Raw genomic sequence first — 25,022 nt, 5'->3', positions numbered from 1 at the left:
CAACAATGTATTATCTAAACAAACAAGGAGGGACACACTCGACACAGTTGTGCCTCCTAACACAAAAAATATGGCATTGGGCGATTCACAACCACATTCGCCTAATAGCACAATTTATTCCAGGGATTCAGAACCAGTTGGCAGACAATCTCTCTCGAGATCACCAACAAACCCACAAATGGGAAATTCACCCCCAAATACTAAATAATTACTTTCAAATTTGGGGAACACCTCAAATAGATCTATTTGCAACAAAAGAAAACTCAAAATGCCAAGACTTCGCATCCAGGTACCCACAAGATCAATCCCAAGGCAATGCTCTATGGATGAACTGGTCAGGGATATTTGCGTACGCTTTTCCCCCTCTCCCTCTCCTTCCATATCTAGTAAACAGGTTGAGTCAAAACAAACTCAAACTCATACTAATAGCACCAACATGGGCAAGGCAACCTTGGTACACAACACTACTAGACCTTTCAGTAGTACCTCATGTCAAACTACCCAGACCAGATCTGTTAACACAACACAAACAACAGATCCGACATCCAAATCCAGCATCGTTGAATCTAGCAATTTGGCTCCTGAAATCCTAGAATTCGGGCACTTAGACCTCACACAGGAATGTATGGAGGTCATTAAACAAGCTAGAAAACCTACCACTAGACACTGCTATGCAAATAAGTGGAAAAGATTTGTTTATTACTGCCATAATAATCAAATTCAACCTTTACACGCATCTGCAAAAGAAATAGTAGGATACTTACTACATTTGCAAAAATCTAACCTAGCTTTCTCTTCCATTAAAATACATCTTACGGCAATTTCTGCTTACCTACAAATTACGCACTCAATTTCATTGTTTAGGATACCAGTCATAAAGGCGTTTATGGAAGGCCTTAAGAGAATTATACCACCAAGAACACCACCAGTTCCTTCATGGAACCTCAACATTGTCCTAACACGACTCATGGGTCCACCTTTTGAGCCCATGCACTCTTGTGAAATGCAATACTTAACGTGGAAAGTTGCATTTTTCATTGCCATCACATCTCTAAGAAGAGTGAGTGAGATTCAAGCATTTACCATTCAAGAACCATTTATTCAAATACACAAAAATAAAGTTGTTCTACGGACCAATCCTAAATTTTTACCAAAAGTAATCTCACCGTTCCACCTAAATCAAACGGTAGAATTACCAGTGTTCTTCCCACAACAGATTCGGTAGCCGAAAGAGCACTACATACATTAGACATCAAAAGAGCACTAATGTACTACATTGACAGAACAAAACTAATTCGAAAGACAAAACAATTATTTATCGCCTTTCAAAAACCTCATACAGAAAATCCAATTTCAAAACAAGGCATTGCTAGATGGATAGTTAAGTGCATTCAAACCTGCTATCTTAAAGCTAAAAGAGAACTGCCTATTACACCAAAGGCACACTCAACCAGAAAGAAAGGTGCTACCATGGCCTTTCTAGGAAATATTCCAATGAACGAAATATGTAAGGCAGCAACATGGTCCACGCCTCATACATTTACCAAGCACTACTGTGTAGATGTGCTAACTGCACAACAAGCAACAGTAGGTCAAGCTGTATTAAGAACATTATTTCAAACTACTTCAACTCCTACAGGCTGAACCACCGCTTTTGGGGAGATAACTGCTTACTAGTCTATGCACAGCATGTGTATCTGCAGCTACACATGCCATCGAACGGAAAATGTCACTTACCCAGTGTACATCTGTTCGTGGCATTAGTCGCTGCAGATTCACATGCGCCCACCCGCCTCCCCGGGAGCCTGTAGCCGTTTAGAAGTAGATCTTAAACATTTGTACATTTGTAAATATATTACTTAAAACTTTATTATGTACATACGCACTCACTCCATTGCATGGGCATTATTACTAGCATACACATCTCCTACCTCACCCTCTGCGGGCAAAACAATCTAAGATGGAGTCGACGCCCTTGCGCAATGGACTCGAAATGGGAGGAGTCCCTCGGTCTCGTGACTCGAAAAGACTTCTTCGAAGAAAAACAACTTGTAACACTCCGAGCCCAACACCAGATGGTGGACTGTGCACAGCATGTGAATCTGCAGCGACTAATGCCACGAACAGATGTACACTGGGTAAGTGACAATTTATATATATATATATATATATATATATATTTGTAAAATCAGTTGATCTACATAACTTTAAAAAAAATCATATTAATTCATCAATGTTCCCCGTGGCTGTAATACAGTTCATACTTCATCCCATTTAGAGGATGCTACTGATATAGAGTTGCAGGATACAAGGCTTGGGGGCAGCAGGGTGAGTGAGACTTCTTATTCTCTTTGATATGTTTTCACCTGGTTAGTAGGCTCACTGCAGCCCCTATACTTTGCAACCTGGAAATGGAACAGAGCAGGAAGACTAGGAGGCAGAGTTCTTCATTGCTGGGGCCTGGATTCTAAATATAAGTGATAGTCTTAGACAAATTGCCTGTCCCCAACCACTTTGTGCATTACTTATGTTTTATTCAGCAGTTTTTGTTTTGCAGCAAAAGTAACAACTCCTAATTTGCTCATTCACTTCTTAAAGTAAATTTACGGTTCAACATACAGTATCAACAGTGTTCCTCCATTTTGTGATTTTTTTTTTAAAGAGCTTAATCAATGTGACTGTGTAGTTTTTAATGGTTTGGGGTATTTAATATGTCATGGTTTAACGTGCCACAGTTACATCTTATGTCACTAAAACACTTTTTTGTCTTCATTATCGCATATGAAAGCACTTCCAGATATAGAAGTTCTGGAAATCAGTTGTAAAAACAGGGATGTGAAATTCCTATTGCCCGCCCGGGACATATTGTTTAGAGTCAAGGGCAACAAGTTTTCATGTTTATTTTGTCCTTGGGACAAGTAGGCCAACCCCCTGCAGCACAAACCGTTTGGCTGCCAGTTTGCAGAGAAAGGAACTGTCTGCACTTGAGGTAATATGTGAGTTCACATGTTAATGCTGTTCAACCTTGTATTTATGGTTCATTAATGAAAAACCTTCATTATTAGGGTGAGCAATGTAAATGTACGTTTAAAGGTCGCACTGCACTACTGACAGAGGTTCCAGTAAAAAAAAAAAAAAAAGTGTACACACGTTTGAAAAGTTTGATTAGATGCAAATGTTTGCAGAAGCTTGTAAGCAAGAGTGATGATTCTTTGCTTTCAAAATAAAACGTTCAGAAAAAAAAAACAAGTAGGGAAAAAAACATTTTGCTATTATGACATTATAGGTGCACTGGCAAAGTCAACCGATCAGACATTTTTATTTTTATTTTTTATTTTATTTTTTTAAGAGTTTTTTGATTTTGTCAATGCATGTCTTGTTTTGACATGGCTTTTGTAACACTTTATTGTGTGAGCTGCCAGTCCCTCACCATTGTAACAAACACTGGCAAAATGAAAAGGAAGCTTTTGCTCTCAAAAACCACACATTGCCATCAGTGGCAGAACAAAGGCTCCAGGGGGCCCCCTCAGCACAGCACCTGCCATGAGTGAGTCTGGAGGAGGGGCCTCCATGTTCTTTGCAGGGGCCCCTCCTCCATTTTTGTTACGTCACTGATTGCCACAGTAGTTCCTGGCACTGAACAAAACTACTTTGTGTGCCATTATGCTCCTTGTGTAAGAACAGAATGGCATTACTCAGAGTAAAGCCAGCCAATAGATAAAAAGAGAAACAGAAGTTCAATAAAAACAAAATGTCTTTGTTAACACCAGACCTGTTTAGGGAACCAATTCTTAAAGCAAGTCACACAAGTGCACCCATAGTATATGTCTTTGAATTGGTGGATTTGATGAATTCATAAGAACTTAGAGAAGTAGACCAGGAAAACGTACTCCAAGAAAATATTTGTGAACTGTATTTTAGCACAAGCAAGTATGAATGTGTAGATTTGCTCATGCAAAAATCTATTGAACATTTACGTTCACTTTACCTCCAACCACTTTTTTCCCCAAACCTGGAAGAACTCCTACTTCTGCCATTCTCAGGAGTAAATTTCCAACTTTTCTCATTATGGGAGATTAGAGAAGAGCTGGCGAAAAGCATTACAACATACAAGTTAGTACGTTTGCAAACTCAAAGGCATTGCAGCCCTGGAACTACTGCTTACTGCTCCCTCTAGCCCCAGTATGTAGATCTGCGAAAAGGTGGCAAAATAAGGAAATTGCTATAGTAGGAATTTTGGTTGCAAGTATTCATGCTCTACTATAGTAGTAACCCTAGCATAATCAGAGAGGCTATTATCAGAGCTCTTACTTAATGAGATTGCTGCCATAATTTGACGCCGCACTACATGGCACTAAAGGGACAGTGGCACGTGAAGTAACAGTAGATGTTGTAGCACCCAGGAAAATGTGCTTCATGGCTAAATACTTAAAACGTCCCAAAGGTGAGACCTATTGGCTATGCCAATGCCTGTTAATCACTGTTAGACCTGAAAGCCTTAGGGTGGTCACCCTCAACTTTTTGCCTGCCTTCCTCCACTTTTTTTTTTACACTGTTTTTGCTAGTTTTACGACTCTGCGCACTTTACCACTGCTAACCAGTACTAAAGTGCATATGCTCTCTCTCCCTTAAAACATGGTGACATTTGCTCATACCCAGTTGGCTTATTTAATTTACTTATAAGTCCCTAGTAAAGTGCACTACATGTGCCCCGGGCCTGTAGATTAAATGCTACTAGTGGGCCTGCAGCACTGATTGTGCCACCCACATAAGTAGCCCCTTAACCATGTCTCAGGCCTGCCATTGCAAGGCCTGTATGTGCAGTTTCACTGCCAATTCGACTTGGCATTTAAAAGTACTTGCCAAGCCTTAAACGCCCCTTTTTCTATATATGTCACCCCTAAGGTAAACCCTAGGTAACCCATAGGGCAGGGTGCTATGTAGATAAGAGGCAGGACATATACCTGTGTAGTTTATCTGTCCTGGTAGTGTAAAACACCTAGATTCATTTTCCACTGCTGTGAGGCCTGTTCCTTTCATAGGCTAACATTAGGGCTACCCTTATATACTGTATGAGTGGTAGTTTCCGATCTGAATGGAGTAACAGGGTCATAGTTGGTATGGCCAGAATGGTAATACAAAATCCTGCTGACTGGTGAAGTTGGATTTAATATGACTATTTTAGAAATGCCACTTTTAGAAAGTGAGCATTTCTCTGCACTTAAATCCCTCTGTCCCTTACAATCCACTTCTGGCTGGGTTAGTTGACAGCTCCCTTGTGTATTTCACTCAGACAACTCCAAACACAAGATGCTCTGTCACTCCTGCACACATCTGCATACTGAATGGGTCTTCCGGGGCTGGAAGGGTGGAGGGCCTGACACTTACATTTGAAAGGACAGTGGCCTACCCTCACACAATGGACTGCCAAACCCCCTACTGGGACCCTGGCAGACAGGATGGAACTGAAAGGGGACCTTGTGCACTTCTAAGCCACACTTTGAAGTCTCTCCCACCTCAAAGGCACATTTGGGTATTTAAACCGGGTCTCTGACCCTACCCACTCAGACACTTCTTGACAAGATACCTACTGGGAAAGGAACTCTGGACCAGAACCTGCAACCTGCTAAGAGAACCTCTGCCCAAAGGACTCACCTGATTTTTTTGCTGTAAAGGACTGCTGCCTTGCTGCCCTCTGGCTCTGCTGAGAAGTGCTCGTGGCTCAAGGGCTTGGATTGAGTTTACCTCCTGTTTCCTGAAGTCTCGGGGACAAAAAGACTTAATCTCTGCAAAGAACTCCTTGTGCGGCAAATATCGACGCACAGCCTGCCAGAATCGACGCACAGCCTGCCCTGCGGTGAGAAAATCACTGCATCGACGAACGGGAACGACACAGCCCGGCTCCCCAAGTGGAGATCGATGCAGCACCAGTTTTGTGACCGGAACTTCGACGCACAGCCCACCGTATCAATGCATTGGTGAGCCGGAATGACCCAGTCTGACTTTCCTGCAAGAAGAACTGACGCATCGCCTGCTGTTTAACAGAAATTTCCCCCCATCGCCCACCGGATCGATGCAGCTTCTGTGACTTTGTCCTGCACGCCCAGGATTTCTCTGCAATGTCCCTGGGTCGTCCAAATACCTCGCAACCCGAAGAGGATCCAAGTCTGTGCACCAGAAATCGACGCAAAGCCCTTGCTGCATGGAAAAGCATTGACGCATAGTGCGTCGGAAGAAACCAACTCACACCTCCCCGTTTTCCACGCATCTCCTCCTCTGCAGTCCTGTGTGAATAATTTTGACGCACACCAGGTACTCTGCGCTCGCAAGAGACCATTGTTGTTTTTATGAACTAAAAGACTCTATCATTGCAAAAGTGATATCTCAACTTGATCGTTTTGACCTTAATCTACTCAGATAAATATTCTATATTTTTCTAAACATGTGTGGTGTATCTTTATGGTGTTTGCCACGTGTTGTGGCATGATTTATTGCACAAATACTTTACACTTTGCCTTCTAAGTTAAGCCTGACTGCTCAGTGCCAAGCTACCAGAGGGTGGGCACAGGATAATTTGGAGTGTGTGTGATTTACCCTGACTAGAGTGAGGGTCCTTGCTTGGACAGGAGGTAACCTGTCTGCCAACCAAAGACCCATTTCTAACAATCACCATTGTGTCTAAGACCAAGAGTAAACCGACCCACTTAAAGCCCTGCTTTTAGCAGTTACTATATCCCTGGCACACTATGAAACTAAGTGAAGTAGTGTAAAGTATAATCCCTTTCCATACTCAGTGGTGCTACAATTTGCACCTGTCAGGAGGTATTTATGTTACTTGTAGCTATCATGCTGCACGTCCCACTCATGAGTTCAACCAACTGTTCCCTCATCCTTCTTAATCTCCAGGAGCCAACCCTCGCCAATAGAGGGCACATCAGCCATTCCAACTATGGTATCCACATCTGCCCAATGGAGAAGGGCAGCTGTTCAAGTCATGGGAGATTAAGAGAGATTGTACCACTACACATGAAGTAACATCAGCTCCAGGCAGCTAACACTGCATTTAAAGCTTTCAATACGCAGGAAATCTGGTAAACAGTTGCTTTTGGGTAAAGGCAATGCATATACCCTAGAAGCTGAAAATCTAGGTGGTGGACATGCCAGCTGTGGTTGGTTTAAAGGAAACTGCAATGCAATTACATGTGTGTTTCTCTGGCCTTGGATGTTTCATTCTTTTAGCAGACAGTGTGGAGGATGAGATGAACGCAGGGGCGTTGATTGGTCAGGGAGATTGAAGGGGAGGCCGGCTAGCTTCAGATTTCCAGACTATCACGCTGGCACGTGATGTTAAAATACTTTATAGACAAGTAAGGGACACGAGAGGGACTTAAGAGCCAGTGGAAAGGGAGAGGAATGCGGATTGGTAGGTGTACTAAGGGAGAGAAAGGGCATTATTTTGTGAAATAACCAACATTTTTTAAGTCTTTCCAAACAGAGGGAGACAGTGTTTGTCCGTTTCTGTTTGTGTTTAAAAATTCCTGGTGAAATCCGACAGACACCTCACCAACCCGACGGAAAGCACCTGCACCCAACTATTTATCACAAAACACATTTATTAGGGGAGGGGTGTAACCAGCTAATGAAATTTGTCGAACTCTCTGTACGTACTTTTTTTTTTTTTTATAGAACTACTTACTAGACTAGTTGTTAAAAGGAAAGTTTGAACTGCTTATAGACCTACTCACCAGATTTGCTTGTTTTGTCATCTACATTGTTCACAACGGTAGACAAATGCGTCTGTCCTAGTCTAATGCTCACTGTATCACTGAGATCGTTAAAGCAGTCTCAGACTTTAAAGTAGGGAATTTCATCTGTAAGCAGCCATGATCTTTTCCCTGGATTTTGCCCTCTCATGACTATTTCCTGCTCCATTAAAATAAGTGTTTTAATTGTTGTGGGAATAGATTTATCCGGTACAGCGGTCTATATTTTCTTATAATATTTGTAGGTTGTGTCCTGGGAGGGAGACCCATCTTTGTTTTATTTGGCTTACGTTGTAAGTTCACAATATAGTTCCAAGAGAGTTACTGGTATGTTTATATATGCAAAGGTCTCGGGAGCAGGTTGTTTTGGAAAATACAAATTAATTTTATATTCTGAGTGGAGCCCAAGGAAGGCTTTCCAGTGGACTCTAGCTGACTGCTAATATCCCCTTTCTATCACAGAGTTTTGGTTTATACTGCTGTAAAAAGTAGGTGCTATTTTGTAGGCCTTCAAACAAGGCATCAGCACCATATCTTCTCAGCCTATGAAGCCCAGGACAGGCCTATTAAACCCGTAGTCATCCACAAATGGGGGTATTAGCCCCATATTCTATCTAGGCTCGAAACTAGGGGGGGCAGCCTGCCAGTTAACAAGAGGACTTTGCCTCTCCTTTGAGTGTGTGCAGTTTACATTGTGTAGTGCCTGTGGTTCGTCTACGTCTCCCTAGCTGGATGAAACAATGTCGCAGTCCCTTCTGTTTTTTTAATAAGAAATAAACGCTCAACCCGAAAACCAATAGATGCTGCCCTCATTTAGACAGACGCTGAATGTTTGTGATGTCTGTGCATTTGAATCTGTCCCTTTTTGTTTATCTTCATTATTTCTTTTTTACAATTGCAATAGCATTTGTTATTCTTGTATCCGGATACTTAGTGTGGAGTTTTTTTGGGTGTCATGCAGGAAGTAGCTTACATTTCTTTTCAACACGTGCGTTGCACAGTCTGATCAGTACTTTCCTGTTTATCCCCATGTGACCAGGAACCGGATTACCACTTGATTTTCGTTTTAATGCACAATTCCAAAATGAAACTGTAGTATAACGTGTGATGCAGTAATAGTACATCATTGGCACAGCAAAATATGGAAAACCTTGGCCAGTCACCACAAGTAAAGTGGGAGTGCAAACAATTTTCAAAAACTGTAATGAGCACTTCAGTTCTCACCTTTGTCGCCGAAATCTGAGAGATATACTATGCAGTAGCATTACTGCCACCTCTGGTCTTTACCCTTGTTTTTACCACTACAACCTAAGTGAGCTTTTAAAAGCACGAGGACAGTGTAGTGCATAACGCACCACATATGTAATCAAGTTGCTGCTCCAAATAACTTGCTGGCCTGTTTTGATCATGTTGTGAACAGACATGAAGGTGTTGATCCTTGTTTTTAATGAGAAAAATCTAATTCTTCAATGAAATTTTTAGAGATACAACACTTCCACATTCACAAGACTGTTTAGTGTAGGAGGCTGGCCTGGTTTGTAGTGGGTACCTTGGGTACTTACACCTTATGCCAGGTCCAGGTATTCCTTATTAGTGAAATGTAGTAGTGTTCTAGCAGCTTAGGCTGATTGAGGTAGCTATAGCAGAGCAGCTTAGGCTGAACTAGGAGACATGCAAAGCTCATGCAGTACCACTTATAGTTACACAGTAGTTATACACAAGTAAAGACAATACTCAATGTTACCAAAAATAAAGGTATTTATTTGGGTGACGCAGTACCAAAAATATCTTGAAGATAATAATCCTTCTGGAGGTAAGTATTATACAAAATATATACACTAGACACCAAAATTAGACAAGTAAATAGTCATAGAACAATGCAAACAATAGGAAATGCTATAGAATGCAATGGGAGAAAATAGGTCTAAGGGCAACACAAACAATATACTAAGAAAGTGGAATGCGAATCACGAATTTCCCCCCTAGACATGTGTAGTGTGTGCAGAATCGCTGGGAGAGTAAGAATACAGTAAAGATAAGTTACCCCACCCCAGAGCCCAGAAAAGCAGAAGTTAAGTACTGCAAGTTTCCTTAGGACACACTATGCCTTGTGATTGGGATTTTGCAGCAACCAACCAAGTCTGCAAAGAACAACTGCTGGATTCCTGGACCTGAAGACCTGCAAAGGAAGGGGACCAAGTCCAGAAGTCGAAAGAAGTTCCAGGAAGGGCAGAAGCCCCTGCCAACCCAGAAGAGGGTGCAAAAGAAGAGTCCCCGGTTAGTCGAAGACTGCAGGAATGCACCCTAGGAAGATGCCAGCAGGTTACTGCATGATGCAAAGGATGTCCCACGACGTGAAGATCGTTGCAGATGTGATTTTGTGTTAGAAGTCGCCAACAAGCCTGAGCTACGACAAAAGTGCGTTTTACGTCAAAATGGTGCTGGATGAACCCAGGAGGGACCTGGTGGCCTCAACTCTGTGTGAGGAGGAAGAGGGGGCTCTCAGCACTTTAGGTAGCCCTCAGGGTGCCAGCCAGCACCCCTGGGAGTCGCAGGATCCGGGGACAAAGGAGGTGCAAAACGTGGTTGAGGCAGCAGAACAAAAGAAGGTCCCACGCCACTGGAGAACAACTCAGCGATTTGAGCGTCGCAGGATGGAGTGCTGTGCACGAAGGAATTTTGCAAATGGTGCACAGGGGCCTCAGGAGGTGAAGAAGACGCAGTACAAATGGGTACCGTCACTCTCAGGGAAGGCAAGGTCTTACCTCCTCCAAATTGCGTTAGCAGGACATCATTAGGAGCACGCTCGTCGCTGTGAGAGGAGTCCAAGGTTACCGGTCGTCGTCACTCCACAGGAGATTTCTTCGGCTCTTCTGGTGCAGGATGAAGACAGGGAGTCCCCAGAGCGAGCACACTGTGGAAACTGTTGTAGTTGCTGACTTAGAGCTGAGGTTGCAGAAGAAAAGTATCTCTTGTGGATACTTTGTTGCAGTTACAGCGTTTCTTGGAGCAGGCTGCGGTTGATCTGAGGACAGAGGATGCTGAAGTTGTTGCAGAGGATTCCTGAAGGAAACTTGCAAGGAGAATCTGAAGAGAACCCACAGGAGAGACCCTAAATAGCCCTGAGAGGGGGATTGGCTACCTTATCAGGTATGGACCTATCACAAGGGGTCTCTGACGTCACCTTCTGGCACTGGCCTCTCAGAGGCCTCCAGAGTGCCCCCACACCTTGCAAAGCAAGATGGCTGAAGTCTGGGACACACTGGAGGAGCTCTGGGCACCACCCCTTGGGTGGTGATGGACAGGGGAGTGGTCACTCCCCTTTCCTTTGTCCAGTTTCGCGCCAGAGTAGGGGTCCCTGAACCGGTGTAGACACCATCTGTGCCCTTCAAAGCATTTCCAGAGGCTGGGGGAGGCTACCCCTCCCCAGCCTGCAACACCTATTTCCAAAGGGAGAGGGTGTAACACCCTGCTCTCCGAGGAAATGCTTTCTTCTGCCTTACTGGGACTGGGCTACCCAGACCCCAGGACAGCAGAACCCTGCCTGTGAGGTGGAAGCAGCTGTAGCTGCAGTGCAAGCCTCAGAGAGCTGATTTGGCAGTACTGGGGGTCCATGGCGGAGCCCCCAGGATGCATGGAATTGGCTCCCCAATACCAGATTTGGAATGGGGGGGACAATTCCATGATCTTAGACATGTTACATGGCCATATTCAGAGTTACCATTGTGAAGCTACATATAGGCGTTTAATGGTGTCCCCGCGCTCACAAAGTCCGGGGAAATGGCCCTGAACTATGTGGGGGCACCTTTGCTAGTGCAAGGGTGCCCTCACACTTAGTAACTTTGCCCCTAACCTTCAGCAAGTGAAGGTTAGACAGATGACTTCTAAGTTACTAAAGTGCAGTGAAAATGGCTGTGAAATAACATGTGCGTTATTTCACGCAGGCTGCAATGGCAGGCCTGTGCAAGGGTTTGTCTGAGCTCCCTATCGTGGCAAAAGAAATGCTGCAGCCCATATGGATCTCCTGGAACCCCAATGCCCTGGCTACCTAGGTACCATATTCTAGGGACTTATAAGGGCGTCCAGTGTGCCAATTGAAATTGGTAAATGAAGTCACTAGCCTACAATGACAAATTTAAAACCAGAGAGAGCATAAGCACTGAGATTCTGGTTAGCAGAGCCTCAGTGACGCAGTCAAGCACTACTGACAACACATACATTAGGCCACAAACTATGAGCACTGGGGTCCTGGCTAGCTGGATCCCAGTGAGACAGGCAAAACACACTGACACACACTCACAAACAGGCCAAAAATGGGGGAAACCATGCTAGAAAGAGGCTACTTTTTCACACTTAGATTCTTGAGTTCAGGTGTAGTAAGAGGTTTTCTTCTTACAAATGTTTCCGATGACAATAGTGTTTTTTTTTTTTAAACCGAACTGAAAAGCATTACATCATGGTTTTGCATATTAGACCCAAATGGAGATGCTCTGCAATGCTAACATGCAAAACTCGCAAAATCATGTTTCATATTTTCCGATTTAGATGGATTTCTATTCTCTTTACTCGTGTTTTTAAAGCATTGTTCTTCTAATGAAGCAGAGTATAGCTGGAGGAACTAATAAAATTACCCAATTGCCAAAATCAACTGTAATTAAGGTAGATATTATGAAAGCTCGTAGAATATGGGTCCCATAGCAAATGGCCTCTCCAGATGGGGAAGAAAAACGTTGTTGAAGATGGACAGGTCAAATGCATTCAACAAGGTTTCATCAGAGACAAGTACTATCTACATCCTCACAGTGCTGAGACTGCACGTTTTATTGACCATCCAGCAGTGCACAATATGTCCTTTATTTAGGACAAAACTGGTAGGCAGACATTTTTATTGCACTTTAGGCGTTAACGTACATGTCATGTATAATTTCGGGTGAAAGGTACTACTTCAAAGGGCCTGTCCTCCTTCATCAAATAACTCTTCCATAAGATTTCCTTCCACTTTGATATTTACTTCCTTAATCAGTTTTGTCTGTGTTTCCAGGCCAGCTCTGTAGTTCATCAGCTTATCTGTTCGCACAACCACGCAAAATCATCTCCCTATGAAAAAAGCACTTTCATTTATCAAAATTCAGGTCTGTTGGCTTTGCCAGCCTCTTTTTCTATGTGGCATTGGCTATCCTTTTGATAGAGATTAGGGACTGCAGATCTGAACGCTAGTGGGCCTTGTGGGGATAGGAGCTTCGTGCAGCAGGGCCCCCTGTATACCCAATATTTCAAAAGTGTGTTTTGGGAAGGGCATCGAGGGAGAAGAGGTTCCAGTTGTAAATTATCTACTTGAGTAGCGTGGATGCAGTAAAGATAATTCTGTCTCATCATTCTTGCCTTCCTCTTCATACAGAAATTAAATGAATGTTAGGTTGTGTTATTTATTATTTTGTTATGTATGTCTCTCACAAAAAGCCATTACAACACCAGGGGCCGAATTACAGAAAGTGCCCACGTGGCACAATGGAAGGTATGTCCGCTTTGTGCCCCCCTCCCCCCCCCCCCCCCCAGTATTACAGAAGGGGCTGTAGAAGCTTGTGCGGGTACCATCTATAATACTGATGGCCCTGGCGCTGTTGTGAGAGGGCGTGCCCTCATTTCCGTAGGGTGTGGTCCCATGAAAATGAGGGAATCACTTTGACTCTGCACCCGCACATATTACCAACAACGGTGCAGAGGCAAACATGCCCCTATGATGCATACTGAAAGTGCGTCACAAAAAGGTGGCCCCCCTGTGGGCAGCAATCTTGAGGTGTTAAAGGGGGCTCTTTTGACCCCCAACATACCCGTGCAGGCAGGTGCAGATACTCACTGCATCCACCTGCAAGGGAATTTCTAATCCCTCTTGAAAGTGGAGCTGGTTGCAGGCTGCACTGTGAAATGCAGAACAGGTTTGAAACTGCCCCCCATGGTATTGTGAGCTTGTGTTTGCCCTGAGGACAGTGCATTTGTCACAGTGGAGTGCAGTTTCCCTGTTTGCGCCTTTTAGTAATACGGGCCCAAATTCTAAATCTGGTTATTCACTGCTGTGCTATTACCTTAAGGGTTCAGAGTGACCTCATAGACAGCTAGAACTTCGCTCTTGTTGTCTGTACTCAGTCAAAACCCCTCTCTGAAAAACATCCCATTGTTCACTGTTACGATTTATAATTCTATATATATATAATAATGCATGGGAGCTTGCAGTCCCTGTGCAAAATGTCCTCTTTTTTCCTTATTACAGTTGAGTTGTGACACTTCTAGTCCCTTGTAAAAGCAAATTAATGTAAAATGCTCAACCAAAATAAGTTATTACAGTTGGGTTGTGATGTAATCAGTTGTTAGTTTGGTGGAGGATGAATGTCTGTTAATGAATTACAGAGGCCTGAGGTGGATTTAGGGCTACACAGCCTTGGTATTCAGTGCCTGCACATGTAATTGCACCTGCCTGGTGTTTCAAAGCAGAGGTTTGAGCACCTGCACTTTTTCATTTACGAATTAAGCACTGGACGTCATATATCATGCCTGAGCCAGCAACCAAGGTGAAAGGCAGGTCATGGAACATAATTGCAGCTGCGGTTTAAAAAAAGAAACGAACACTTCCTTTTCACTCCACTAAATCGTTTTTTATTAAATGGACAGTGAGCAACATGAAGGAAATATTGAAGGCAGTGTCTATTTTTGCACATTATTCCTCATTAGAGGAAAGATTTTCTCTCTGGATGTTTCAACATTTTTTGAGTTATGTCACTAGGCATTTTTTAAAACTTATTTACAATAAATTACTTCCAGTATCGTTTTGAAACAAATTAACTACTGCTTTTCAGTTTGTTTAACTTTACACTACAGATTTGTCTTTTATTCTTAATGGATGCAACCATACTGTCTATTTTATATGAAAGAGCAAACCACTGTGTATTGAAACAGTTTGTGTGAAAGATGATGGTGTGACTACGTATTATAAGGAATGTAATGCTGTAAATTGAAAGGATATTGCAAAACACCTGGGAGTTCCAAGACCCCCGGTAAAAGAACTTTGACTTGGCCTTGTCCATGTACATGATCATGGAATTCCTCAGTGATTTGCAATGCATCAAAGCCGTGATGCTCCTAATTGCTTTAGAAATAGCTGAAACCTAGCCCAATAGCATCACTAGAGGGAAGTGTTTTTAGAGTTTGGTGGATGGAAAATTCTGTCAAAAAATGGCAGCTATCCCATCCTCCATATTACAAGTGCATTATAGCCTATGACACTTGTAATATGGTGAACGGAATATCAGCCATGTTTGTGAGAAAATATCCCAGACACCAAACTGTAAATAAGGTATTAAGACTTTTCCAATGTAAACCTATATTAAAGGACAGAGTTATGCTAAGTGAAAGAGGTTAGGATGCTGACTTTTGTGCCTGTGATACAGATGCCAGAGATACATAATGTTTGGGCACAGCAGTACTGTCGACAGCCAACAGTAATTGCTTGCCCAGTACCTGTCCTCAATTGTCTCCTTGTGAGATCTTGAGGCCTTTATTAAGTGTAGAGCTTGAAGACCCAACTCCTGACCTCTCCAGCAAGTGTAAGTTGATTATAGAGGGGCATGTTTTGGGGATTCACTACAGAAATGCAGATATAGTGTTTGCTTGGTATGTCATAACCTAAAATATATGAATACGTCAAGAGGTCTTGTAGTTCCTCCACTGAATTTTCCCGGTTGTTATGAAGTTCTTTTCTATATACAAGGGCCATAAACAACAGGTTACTTACCATTGGTAACAGCTTATTTGGTAGAGACTCTGTCTAGCAGACAGGATCCAGATATTTTCAAGCAATACTCCTGCGCGCCGGTAAGAGGTGTCATTTGGCTCCGCATTGGCAGTGCCGTCTTCGCTGGAAGTGATATACGTGGTACCTATATAGGTGCCACCTCGACGCGCTGACTTCAGTTTATTTTCGTGACTTTTCACACCAGGAGCACTGAGCCGTGATGAACAATGGCCACTAGTGTGAATTTGTGGGGCCTTTTTCAAGGGGACACCTTTATCCTTTAATCAGGTCGCAGTTCAGGGATGATGGAAGGGTCATAAGGAATCTGTAGCTAAATAGTCAGTAGTAGATAAGACGTTACCGGAGGAAAGTAACTTGTTCATTTGATAGAGACTTCTAGTCCAGATTCCTTACCTCCGAATTAGATACCCAAGTAGCTTGTGAGCTACTGGTAGCTCACCAGAACCCTGAAAATAGCTCCTTGAAGTGTAGTCCAGAACAGGATGCAATTTAGAGGATTTGGCCACATTTAAGAAGGCAGACCTAAACACCTCTGAACCATTAGAGTAGCAGCCACACCAATGTTGGGGTCATACGCTTACACACAAATACACACTGTGACACTGTGAAGGACTTACAGCATGACCACCTTTCTCTGCTTTTAGTTTAGCAAAGTCATATGCTTATGTGTGTGGGAAAAACTCAAGATGTTCTTGAAGTGTAATTACTCAAAGTAAGAAAGGTATACTGCTAGAAAAATGTGTATTTGAGTAGGTGATATGCTGATGTTTGAAAACAGAGTGATTGAAAATTCATAACTTATTTAAAGCTGCTTTCTGAATGGCAATTTGTGGTGCGTTTCGGCGATTTATGGCTACTGGTATATCCTGTGTGACAGTGGACACTTGTTGCTGTACTGTGATTTCTCTAGTCATGTGGAGGCATTTTAAATTGATAAAACGTTCACCAACATTAATGTTGGTAAACCCCATCTTACTTGTCAGGGTGACCTGTGTTCTATTAAAAAATCAAGTTTTAAATATTGTTGAGCCAAAATATTGTATCCAGTATGTTGACAATCACATCATGTAGCTAAGTATAATTTTATTTACATTCTGAACTTCATATCTATTTATCTTGATATATTTATAATGATTATTTTGCAAGTTGTGGTCAGTGTTTGATGGGGTCACTACTGCAACAATGATCAGATCATTAGTAGCACTAGGCAATTTTTATTGATAAGAAGTAGCTCTCGTTATAGGAGAGGTTGGAGACCCCTGAGGTAGAACAACACTGTCCTTTTTGGGTCCAGATGGTGGAGTCTCTCCTTTACCTTAGAAGGATGAGGTGGGGCACAAAAGATAGGCAAGGTGTTTGGCTGGCCTACTTGAAACTGAGTGACTACCTTTATGAGGAAGGAGGCACGTGTCCAAAGAACCAGTTGTCAAGGTAGACAAAAGTATATGGAGGATGCACCGAAAGTGCCTGCAACTCACTGACCCTGGTGGCAGATAAAATGGACACCAGAAAAGCGGTTTTGATGGTTGAAAACTGAAGAGGGGAGTTGTGTGAAGGCTCAGAAGATGCACACATGAGGAAAGTGAGGACCAGGTTCAAACTCCACTGGGGCATGATGAATGGCCTGAAAAAGGGGGAGGTGGATGTGTTGCAAACCTTTGAGGTACCTCATCACTACAGATGACTTAAATCAGAACGGTTGGTCTGACACCACCAAAAAAGCAGATTTGACTGAAAAATGGCCCTCAACTGTGCCCAGAGTAAAGCCAATAGTAAGACTTGAGAAAGAGGAGCAGAGAGGTGATCAGTGTTTCTGTATACACTCCATGCCACAAACGTGTGTATACACTGATTTGGTGGAGGGACGCCTGGCTGCCAGAATAACATCACAGACTTCGGGAGGAAAGTAGAAGCCTGTCAACTGTTGCCACTCACTCTCCCTGCATGAAGGCAGAGGATGGTGCAGGTTGGGGTGCAGGGCCCCTCTTTCCCCCCATTGCTGCAACATGAAGATCCATCCAAAGAGACAGCCTGACCTGCGGATCGAGTCTCGTGCTCAGCAGCTCGGGACACCAGACTCTTCGTGCCACAAGAATAACTTGGGCACGGTCATTCCTGGTCTTTTGTTCCTGATCTTCCTGAGAACTCTGGGCATGAATAGTACTGGCGGAAAGGCATACAGGAGGCTGGAGCGCCACTAGAAATGAAACGTGTGTCCAAGCGAGAGCCACCTTGGAAACTCCAGCACACAGAACTGCTGACATTGCGCATTCTTAGTGGTGGTGAACGGATCTAAACACGCCCCTTCCCTCTACTGAAAGAGACCTTGCACCACCTCCGAATGATGATGCCATTTGTTATCTGCTAGTGGTTGACGGCTGAGTTTGCCCACCCTGGCGTTCAGGGAGCCTGCCAAATGTTGAAACACCAGGGAGATGCCCTGGTGTTCCAGCCATGTCCAGAGACGCAGGGCCTCCCGACAAAGGGTCCATGACCCCATCCTGCCTTGCTTGTTGCAGTACTACATGGCGGTGGTGTGTCCATGAACACCTGCACTAGCCTTCCCTTAATGGAGGGTAGAAAGGCCTTCAATACCAAGCAATCATCCAAAGCTCCAACAAGTTTATATGGAATCTGGACTCCGGTGAACAGAGTCCTCTGATCTCCACCTCCCACAGATGGCCACCCCAGCCCAGGAGTGACATATCTGTCACTACAGTCAGTTCTGGCTGGGGAAGAGAGAGGGGTCTGCTGACCCAATTGGGGTTCATCAGACACCACTGCAAATCTGTTGCAGTTCCCTCTGAGATCTGGACCTTGTCAAAGAGGGATTGCCCTGATGCTGTGCCGACTGGAACTTTGAGTCCCACTGAAGAGCCTGCATATGCCACTTGGCATGCTTCAATAGCAGGATGCAAGAAGCTATGATGCCCAACAGCCTCAGAGTCTGTCTTGCCAAAACCCAGGATAGAGGTTGAAACATCAGTATGATAGCTGGAATATCCTGGATCCGCCATTTGGGAGAATAAGCCTGAAACTGCACTGTGTCCACGACGGCTCTGATGAAAGGGAGTATCTGAGAGGGAGTCAGATGTGACTTCCACACGTTGATAGCAAACCCCAGCAAATGCAGAGGGTTCACCATAGTCTGGAGATGGGAGACAACTGCCTGGGACTAGCCTGCCTTCAACAGCCACAACGAGGCATGGGAAGGCTGGAACCACAAACCTAAATGTTGTGCTGCCTCCACCGCCATCACCTTGGTGAACACCCAGAGGGGAGCTGGTGAGGACAAAGGGGAGCATAGTGAGCAGGATGAGGATGTGAAAATATGTGTCCTGCAAATCCAACACCACCATCCAGTCTCCCAGATCCAGGGCAGACATCACTTGAGCGATCATGAGCATTTTGAATTTCTACAGTTTGAGGAACAAATTGAGAAAGCACAGGTCAAGTATAAAACAAAGGCCTCCGTCATTCTTGGGCACCAGAAAGTAGTGGGAATAGAAACCCTGACTTATGTCTGATGCTGGTTCCATCTCTATAGCTCCCTTGGCCAAGAGAACCAACACTTCATAGCAGAGTAATCAAAGATGGTCCTCCATCAACATTGTAAGCCACTACTCCGGCCAGAATCTTGCTATTCACATCGATAATTGACAGAGGTTGGTAAGATTGACACCCAGAGCTATAGTTGCCAAGCTTTATGAAGGCCATGAAAATCTCCTCTCTGGTAGTAGGGGGAAGGAATACCTCTTTCATAGCCACCATGTAAACTGCTTGTAGATGTAGATCTAGCATGTCTTTGTATACCTTATAAATCTCCAGAACCCTTGTGCCTTCTGACTTGCGAGACTATCAATGGCCAGCTTGAATTCATCTAACTGCAGGGCTTCTAGTACCTGCCTGTGCACTGCTCCAGCCATTCCTGTGTTACGCCATCTAAATGTCATGTTATATTTGAGGCATTTTTGGATGTCGTAAAATATATAGTTGTTCATAATATGCAGTGAGGACGTTTACTATGTTTTCACTATCAATCACATAATTTCCTGATTTATCTTTTATAGCTGAACCTATATTTACTAGTTAAGCTCTGTCACAATTTTGCCTGGATGCACCCTCTCACCATACTATCTAGATTTCGCTTGCTCCTTTCTGTCCTTAAGGTTTTTAAATATTAGCAATGCAAAGTTTAACCACCCCAGCACTTTTATGCACCTTGTCTGCCCAACTGTGTACACATAAAGACCTGAGAACACCAGTCTATTCTGAGATGCTTACTAATTGTTTATACCTTGAACCTCAAACTTGGTGGGGTAAAATGAGCTAGCACTGTCACTACACTGAATGTGAGTCAGGCAGAAATCCTCCATTAAACTGGTAAAGTAGGGAGAAGAGTGGGGCTAGCACGAGGATGTGCTGTGTGCCAATGGTGGGACTAATTGGGAGACAATGGTAACATAGTGTGGGGGGGGGGGCAGGTCTCTCCTGCTTTCCCTCAATCCTGCTCAGACTGGAGCATTCATTGTGCCCTCCCCGAACTCACCCCTAGAGGCCAGCACCCGTGTGTACCTACCATTATTTGGCACTGGGGACAAAGTAGAGGAACCAGTTTTGAGAGTAAATGACCGAAGTAGTGTGCCTTTCGCATCAAAGCTCCCTCCTGTCATTTGTCACTCACAAGAGTGTCACATCTGATTTGTCCAAGCCTGGGAAAATACTGGAAAAGTAGAACATATGAATAAAATTGTGTATTCCGGGAAAGGGTCCTAGAACTCCCAAACTAGAACATTCAGTTTCCCTGTCAAATATAACTTTAACTGATTTTCATTGTAATCCCTAGCCAATTCTAACCTTTAATGCCTTGGCCTCATACTGGTTTCTTCAGTGAAGGAAGTCATGCTTCCACTGCTGGTCTTTTCTCTTTTCACCCGTTGACGTTATTTCCATTCTGAGTAGTATAGTTTTGACACACCATCCCCTGCTCCAGCAGTGATACTACAGTATGCATGTTCAACATCATTGTTGCCTCTTAGCCATATTCCTCCTCTTTTGGAGTATTATCTCTTATTCTATTGAAAGCTGGGTTGTGTTTTTCTTCTTAAAGGCCCTCTTAAGCTTGAACAAACGAGCAACTTTGGGTAGCCATCAGTGGCGGTTTCTGTATAAGAGTGTCGGGGCTCTGCCCTTCTTACATTTACAGTAAAAACGTGGCAAACATAGCAATGCAAAATCTGTTTAATATACGCTTGTGAATTGCTTTGGGGCACTGCCTGTCCCACTCACTGTGTTACTGCTGTGATCATCGATCATAGTAGTGTGGATATGTGACTCGCGCTCTTTCACAGCATTTCTCAACCTGGGTGGGACAAAAGTCTAAGTATTTGCTGGGCTGACAGTCTCACAGCACTGAGGCCTGTGAGGTCATCAGCTCGGCAAAGACTGAGCATCAAAGCCCAGCCTCCACCCTCTGATGACGTGGAGATTAAGTTAGCCACAGGTGTTTCATATGCAAGCCCTGTAGCTCTAAGCCTCCACGTCAATCAGGGACTGAAAAGCATTGTCACCCAACCCTTTCCCAAATTGTCACATGGTGGGGTGGTACCCACACCCTGTGACGAGATGGAAATGGGTGTGGTAGACTGGCAGCAGGCTGGAAGGCAAAAAATCTAGTCTGCGCAGAGTCGAGTCAACTTGTTGTGTGAGCGAGAAACACTGCTTCGCGCACATGATTTGGAGCTGGATGCCTTTTAGCTCCGGTGTGTGGCTGAGTGTTCAGACACATGGCTGGATATTTACTGCAGTCTGCAGAGTCGGCAGTGTCCTTGTATGTAGCACTGCAAGTTTGTGTGGGGACTCTACATCGACTCATCAACATTGTGTGTCGTGAAGGAATCGACAGACTGGGAACTGCGGCAGAGTAAGGTAAAAAAAAAAAAAAGTGACTTCTTGGTTGTCAGTGCTTGTAATCATGTAGTCTGATCAATGGAGAATTCATCAAAATGCAAACACTTATAAAACAGACCCACTTTGGAAATGTATTAAATTAAATGTTGTTAATCGCTGAGACACATCAGAAAGAGGCACCATTTTCCTGACATTACTTGAGAAATTGAGGCAGTATGATTTCATGCTGAATTGCATCTTTACAGCTGTGGCATAGCACAATATGTAACACCCCATGCAGAAAGTGAGAAACACTGCTTTGCGCACATGATTTGGAGCTGGATGCCTTTTAGCTCCGGTGTGTGGCTGAGTGTTCAGACACATGGCTGGATATTTACCGCAGTCTGCAGAGTCGGCAGTGTCCTTGTATATAGCACTGCAAGTTTGTGTGGTGACTCTACTTCGACTCCGAAGTTGTGTGTCGTGTCTGTGAAGGAATCGACAGACCGGGAACTGTGGCAGAGTAAGGTTAAAAAAAAAAAAAGTGACACCTGATTGGCCCAGGCCCATTTTGTTTGTTGTAATTGGGGCAGTTTCGGGGTCTGGTTCTGCTGCTGGGATAGAGCAGCTGAGTGAAAGCGCTGCGCAGAGACAACCCTAATGAATGTTTCCTGCTTCCTTCATACGAGGCACAAATTTGGGCTCTCAGGCGTATTTCAAAAACGTCCTGACATCCATCTTAGTTCTCAGGTATATAAATAATGTTTTTTAAACTTACGGGCATGGAGGAGCCACCCAAGAGGCAGAGCAGCTGCACTGGTGGCAGTGGTGGTGTAATACAGCCCTGTCTGTGACTGCAGGGGGCAGGGAGATGTGCCCAGACTAGCAAGGCTAACAGACAGGACGTCCTGCTCTGGTTAAATGCTGATTTGCAGACACAGGAGGGAAAAGGATGTGTGCCTCATCTTGGCCCAGCTGCCCAGAGTGTGAAGAGAGATGCCCATCTGGGGTTGGTTCCAGCGAAGTCCGCGAAGGGGACCTGTTGGCAGTGCCAGAGACAGAACAGGCCCTCTGTCACAAGGAGCTCTGGTGATGATAAAGAACTCAGCTCGGACACTGTGAGATTGCACTGGGGCAGTGCTGAGAACCCCATGTGGAGATGGAAAGAGTGGCTCCAGGGGATGTTACACGCAGCATAGAATGGTTCCCTTTAGCAGAATGTATGCAAATTACAAAAGCTATGGGTGCCACACTTGGCACTGCTCAGCTAGCCTCTCCACCATCACTGTGGCTACACTACTGACTGTACAAAACTGTTTCATGCTGCTTAAGCACACGCACATCCACTCATACAAGCACACACATCTGTGCAAACATTAACATGTCACCAGAACTGATAAATGATTTCCAGCGCTTTATACATTAATTATTTCAAACCGCAAATCTGTGTTTAATATGAAAAACAAAAACCTACAAGTACCGGAATGCAAACAAAACAATAGCTAGGATTGAATGCGCAGCCTGGATGAGCGTGAGATCCCTGCACTGGCATCTCTGGCAATTTATAAGATACTTTTATCACATTCAATCCTCCGATAACATGGCTGGAATGATGGTCTGAGGTTTATTCCAAAGGTTTAATGTGGCATAATGATTTGTTTGAACCAACTCTGTGCCTGCCATGAAATAGGTGTGATCTTAAACTGGCAGTAAAAAGATATTAGCTTGGATTAAACTAATTTAAAGAACTTGAAAGGGATGGCAAGGACCCTTCCCATTCCACTTCACTAGAGGGACTTTTTTTTTTTTTTTGCTGGACCCCATGTGTCTCTTTCTAGTACTTTCTTTTCCACTTGTTTGCTCCTCGCATTTCCCATGGTTTGCCTCTCTCCATTTCTCTTGCTGCCTCTCTCCCCTTTCACGTCTCATTCATTTTCCATGAAGTTTCTTTCTATCTCCTGTCTTTTCTGTCCTTTCCCATGTCCCTTAACTCACTCCCAGTACCTAATGAACGAACACACTTCTCGCTCATATGTCCCTCACCAGGTTGTTCCCTGTATCTCACTCTCCTGTGTCACTTCCTAATTCCTGTCCTATATCCTGTCACTCCTCCTCCCCTGCCAGGCCTCTTCCGCTCACATCCCTCTCTCCTTTATCTCTCACATACGTCATGTGCACAGGGAGTCTGTGGGGCACTCAGAGGGGAAGCACCCTGGAGGCAGTGACCCCATCAGGGCAGTTTTGGGACAGAAAGCAGGGAGCAGGAAGAAGGAGAGTACTGAAATCACATACCCTGCTTGTGGGTTATGCTGCGGAGCTCCCCTCCTCAGAGGTCAGGGGTTTAGAGCGTAGGTGCAGAATTCACACCATCTTTAAACCCGTCACTCTCTTTGCCCCAAGTCCACCCCTTCATTCCACTCCCGGTGGACCTACATGGAGGTAATCTGTGTGATGGTGCTGACCACATCATGTCCCTGTCCTGTTGCACCCAGGGGTGGATGACGTAGGGGTGGACTTGGAGCAATTAATAGAGCATACAAGAGGGAGACAGAAGCTACCGCTAGTAAAGCTGTAAACCTGCTGACAGAGTTGGGGGAACCAAGTGGGGGGGGGGTGGAGGATTGGTTGATTGCTTCACGCATCATCTTTGAGTTTCCTGCTGTTCTCTGCTAAGCCAGTATTTTCTCTGCCCGCTGTAGTTCCTTTGGTGTCTTGCCTGTGGCCCTCTGGCCGCTCCTGTGCGGTGCTATTTGTTCTCTATTGCTCTTTGTCCCCTCTGCCTTTCACCTTTATACTCTATTTCGCGGTGTTTTCCTTACACACTGGATATTTGGCGATGCCATTTAAATGTGACATTGACATTATTTTAATAGTAGTTATATTGCAATTTGTGGAAATTGTGACAGAAGCTGATGCGAATCACAACGAAAGAGGAGCCACTGTGCATTTTTCAATGGAATGTATTAGTCGCTGCTACATTCATAACTGCAAGAGCACACTGCTGGGCTACAAGTGTTGTAGGCATAGTTTGCAGCAGCTTCGTGCTTCACAAGAAAGTGCACAAGGGGTGCTAGTACATGGGAGGAGGCGGTCTCAGACATGACTGGTGCAGCAGCATAGTTATGTTGATCCTCCACAGTAGTCGGTGTGGCAGCTAGGCTGGCATGGACCCCAATGCAAAGAAATGCCCCCTATCCCAGTGGCTAGGCAGTAAAAAAAACAGAAATCCACCCTAATACCCTTATACTGCTCCCCAGCGGGACCAAGTCCAGCCTCACCACTCTCAAACCTCACCAACCACCACTGGTAGCCATAGACATCTACTGATTATCAATTTTCGTTTTTTTAAAATCTGAATCGGAGAATCTTAACTGCTGGAGGAGGTCTAGTCAGACATTGTCTAACTCGTAGCTTTCCTTTATGGCTCAAACTGTTCTACTAGGTAGTTGAGTGCTGCACTACAATGGGGACATTTTATTGGTTAAATAAAATATGAATAAAGTTAGGCTATGCATTTAAGAAGAGTGTGAGTGACTGTTGATTTATTATTCTGGTCTCAAAGA

General features: G+C 44.2%; 1 protein-coding gene across 14 annotated transcripts in view; it reads left to right on the top strand.

The window, feature by feature from the left end:
- CCDC160 (coiled-coil domain containing 160) overlaps window positions 1–25,022 on the top strand; it is a 175,759-nt gene that overhangs the window by 144,050 nt on the left and 6,687 nt on the right. The window contains exon 1 of one of the 14 annotated variants that reach the window (XM_069212512.1): window positions 21,331–21,498. The exons of the other annotated variants lie outside the window; for them this stretch is intronic. The gene's annotated coding sequence lies outside the window, so the exon portion shown is untranslated. Of the gene's footprint in view, window positions 1–21,330; window positions 21,499–25,022 lie in introns of those variants that run through there. 14 annotated transcript variants of the gene reach the window in all.

Source organism: Pleurodeles waltl, chromosome 2_1 (genome assembly GCF_031143425.1).
Source record: "Pleurodeles waltl isolate 20211129_DDA chromosome 2_1, aPleWal1.hap1.20221129, whole genome shotgun sequence".
NCBI lineage: Eukaryota > Metazoa > Chordata > Amphibia > Caudata > Salamandridae > Pleurodeles > Pleurodeles waltl.
Note: the sequence above shows the minus strand (reverse complement) of the source record. Positions and strands in the feature narration are given on the sequence as shown.